The following is a 5011-nucleotide window of genomic DNA, read 5'->3' on the forward strand; positions in this document are numbered from 1 at the left end:
ATTATATTAGCTACATTATTCATTTTAAATTAAGAAATCATGTTAAAAAAATCTTTACTTTTTATTAATTATACCATGATATCCAACTTTAATTATAGGTATATAAAACATTTTGTAGTTTAACGACAATCTTCTTAATAAAAATCACGATAGCGTCAATAAATAAAAACGATGATTTTTCTGGTCATTTATATCCCGCAATGATTAACAAATTTTACTTTTGCAAATGAACGTTACGCTCGAAACGCGAAAATTTTCATAAAAGTAACAAATAAAGAAATACGAAAATTGGACTTAAAGAATGAAGTGTCGAGGCAAGACGGAGGTATTCGGAAATTCGTTCCGCCCGTGCATCCGTGCCGACCTCGTCCTCGCAAGTGAAAGTAGCCGCAGAGTATAAAAGTAGGTCGGCGTTATTCTATGGCAGTGCGAGAATTTACAAATGCAACAGACTTTCGGACGATGAATAGGGGCTGACTAATTATCCCGCACGCAAGTTGTACATTACCAATAATTACAAGGGGCCGAGCACAGCCACGTCGTAATTTTTAATTAACAAGCTGCTGCCGAGATTAAATGAATTAAAACGGATAATTTGATGGCTTAGCAACAATGCATGCTTGGTATTTATTGACGCTCAATATTTATCTTTCATGATTGTATATTTTATCACTTGTATTACACCGAATACATTTGTAATGTTAATTTTAAGAACAGATTTTATGATCAGAATTTATTAACAATTTTTTCTAAAATACGAGATATTTATTATTATCAAATAATTAATTATGTTGGAAGAAATGATTTAAAACAAATCGATTAAGTAAGTGAGATTTTTGATGAAATAAACTTTGGAAGAGAGAATAAAAACAATCATACTCTTCACTCAAATTTAAGTAAACTATAATTTAACAGAACGTTAATTTAAGACTTAGATATAAAGATGTATAATGCTAATAACTAGAAAGTCGCAATAAGTGACGATCTCTCTCGATATTTTCACTAAGGAAAGAAATGACACCGAATTGGTTAAAGAATCTGAGAAAATAATACCTTAGAAATAGAACACTGGAATTATTATTTCAGTAATATATTTAAAAGAATCCATTTTGTTGCTTTTGTGATGTAAACATAATATAAGATTCAGTTTATCGGACAATATAACATAAAATTATATTGCAACTTTTATATATAATCGCCTGATATTATATAACATGTAGACCATATTACAGTTTCTTAAACGGTATCCAAATGACAGTACATATTTGGAATATCTTTTTTTGCCACGCATCCGGAACTGTCAAGAGTATAATCACCGTTATTATTCGTTTATTTCTGTCACTTAGGCTCTGTTATTTAATTAATGATGTTCATACTACTTTATTATAGGTGACGCAGTATCTGTAGCGGCAATCAAAAACGTCAATTCGAAGTAAATGATGAAATATTATTTTATATCAATATATCATTTCACGGCAAAAGTTCAAGATATCAAAGACATTTAATAAGAGGATAATTAGTAATTAAGAGGGACAAGTGCAATTAAGGCGAACTGATGCTTCTCCATTTTCACTTCAGGAATGCAGGAAAGCTTCAAATCATCTACTCACCCGTTTGATCTCAAATCGATTAATGACTTCTCTGAATCCTTGTCATAAGAACACTCGAGAATCTTAACTTATGATAAAGAGCAAAAAATTATCTCAGCATTGTCTTAAAGTTTCCTTAGCATTCATAATACAGAAAATTCCATTGCTAAGAAAAGTTTTAAGATTAATTTACTTTTTTCCTCTTAAGTAATAGTTATCTTTAACAAAGGATGTTTTCTTGATAATAATCTTAAAATATACTTATTATAAATATACTTATTATAAATTTTAAAAACTTTATTATTACATGTACTCCAAATAAGAATTTATTTCCTTTCAAAGAATGTTATAGAATTAATCGAAGTAACTTTATATTATAAGCAAGTTTGGAATATTTTGTTTAATGAACTTATGACAGATTTTTGGATACATGAACTTTTAAAACACTTGAAATAAGTAATTGCGTATATAGTGTGTATTTTCTGTGTGTACAAATTTACTTGGCTAATTAAGCAAAACGGTGCGAATTACATCTTCCTTCTTTCAGATTTGGAGAAACAAGAAATAACTTGTGTGAAACCACTTACTTAATGTAAAATAAAAAGTCCGCTGTTAAAATATATTTTTTATGATATTCTCTTTTTTTTCTCTTTTCGTTTCTCCTTGTAAAGATAAAATAAATTAAAAAATTTTTATTATATTAAGACATATACAAGAGAATTATATACAAGAGAAGAGATACTTAAATTTCGTTTTTGCCGACTTATATCACTGTCGCGAGTTCAACGGTTTATTTAAAACCATATATGCTAATCCTCGGTAATATTCATTCTTTTTTGGATCATTTATCACATTGTCCTTGGCAGAAATTTTTTCCCACGAGACTCTAAGAATAGAAGATTTTCATTATAATAGTGATCTCGTGTGAAACTTAAAAACATTTTTTTGTGTCATCTGGTTTTAGACAAAACTCGAATATTTCAAAGATGATCAGAAGACACAAAAAATTGATGATTCGTTTCCATTCTGAAATAAAATATAAAACGAACCGCATACTCATCGACTTCGGTATCGAAAGTGAGCCACTTCTTGCGCCGATTCTCTACTTCTGAGAGCGACGTAAGTCGTTTCAAGCATAGTTGAGCAATGAGATCGCTCATAAAACGGAAGAACGCGCGTTTCCGCTGCCTTCGCGACAAACGCTTCCGAGATTCCGCCTCTTCGACATCTTTTTACGTTCGAGAAAATTGTGCCAAAGAGGCGTCGTGTCCAAGTGAAACATGTAAGTGACGCGACGCAATTTCGCGTTCCGGAAAAATAAACACGAATAAATAAGCGCGCGCGTTAGCGTGTTTTTCCTGTATTTGCATAAAAAAGAAGCCCTCCTTTTAACAGCATCATTGTATAAAAAAAAAAACTTTCACTGTTTCTTCTCACGATCTAAATAATTCTCTAATTCTCATCGTGAGGCTGAGAAAATTAGAAAAGTTCGCCGATCGATATCTATCCGGTGAGAAAATGCAAAATAATTATTTTCTCGATGGATCGCATCAATGTATAAATGCCTTCGACCGTCTAATAAAATTCGTATAACACGGTTTATAAAACACCGTTCCGTTTTCACTTGGACGTTAGCACGACAATTTCATGCTATTTCTATCTACGATCTCAGATAACACGAGCAAAGGCACATCTCTCTCTCCATGGAGAGATGCACAAGAACAATTAAATCGTACAATCGGCGAGAGAATAATTGTCGGGACGACGATCTCGGCCACATTACGCGAAAATGGTCTGTCATACTAACACATATTGTACATAAATGTATACATATATTTTTCCACAGAATACGGGAAGATCAATATAAATAATAAGATATTTTTATTAAATTCTAATTCTATCTCCAGAAAAATTTGATCAAATGGAAAGAGCTAATTAAAGCTGAAGCTGAAATAATTATATGAAAAATTAGATCTCGGTAATTAATTAGTTTTTCACATATAACTTAATGTGATGAATAAAAAATGTGATAGATATAAGGCTCAAGAATGAATAATTTTTTAGCTATGATGTATCAATTAAAGTGCAAAACTTGCACTTTAATCGAGACTTTCATGAAATGTGCTTACATAGCACCTTTGATAGATACCTAAAAAATTATTCATTATTAAGTCTATGACATGTTTTGTTCATCATATTATTAGCTATTTACATTGTAAACGAAAACTAACCCATTTCACCGAGACCCAATTTATCTTATAATTAGTAGACCCCGCATTAATTATAGGTGTGTAAAATTAGATCTCGGAGAAATGAGTTAGTTTATAGTGTAATTTATACGGAGAACATAAGAGACTCATAAACACAAGACTCAATAATGGAGAATTTTTTAACTATAATGTATCAAAGTGCAATAACTTGTAGAACACTCATAGAATATCTTTGATACACCATAGTTCAAAAATTATTCTCCATCAAATTAACTGACAACTCATTTTACTGGGATCCAATTTTTTTATATAATTAGTGTGGTATGTTTTGAAAATTTCACTGTCGTTGCCTTTTATAATATTCAATGTTAAATTAATATTCAACGTTAAATAAATAAAAAAATCAAGTTAAAATTTGAAAGAAACAAAATTATGTTCACATACTTGCACCACGCAAATTTAATTCATTGAGATCTCTCAATTTTCAGCATTAAATAACGCATAATCAGTCTCAGTTTCGCTTTTAATAAAAGAGAAACTTTGCATAAAGTATGGAATATTATTATCTGATATCATTATATAAATTTTCTGGAGCATTCTGTGTATGTTCAGCTTTCACGATTTTACACTTGAACTTGTCTGTTCTACGACATTGCCAGATAGAAGATAAATATCATATATGATGGCATGCCATCGTGATGTGCAAGCCGTCATCGTTTATCACAAACGGCTTTCGTCTTCCTTGTTGCGTTAAATGCACGGTTAAACATACGAAGGCTCGATGCGAGACTCTTTTTAATATCAGTAAGTTTCACCACGACGGAAGTGATGCGGCTCGCTACTGTGAAAGCGCATATCACGGATAATGTATGCGAATGGCGAACTTATTTCCATGGATGATTATGCATTAAGGATTGTTACCGACAATTCTCGATTCGCATTATTAAATTCTTTTCATAAATTATTAGAACAATATAATTTTTATATAGATATAGATAAAATATTATAGTATATAAAATCAAAATTAATCAATGAAATAGGCTCAAGTGATTAAATCTAACAAATTAAGTAATATCGATATGAGTCAACACAGGATGTTCAAGTATATCCTGTGTTGGCTCATATCGGTATTACTTAATGCTTGTTAAATTATAGTATGTAAAAAACATAATATAAAAATATATAATATACATAGTATAAAAAATTATATAG

The sequence above is a fragment of the Atta colombica genome, unplaced genomic scaffold (genome assembly GCF_001594045.1).
Source record: "Atta colombica isolate Treedump-2 unplaced genomic scaffold, Acol1.0 scaffold102, whole genome shotgun sequence".
NCBI lineage: Eukaryota > Metazoa > Arthropoda > Insecta > Hymenoptera > Formicidae > Atta > Atta colombica.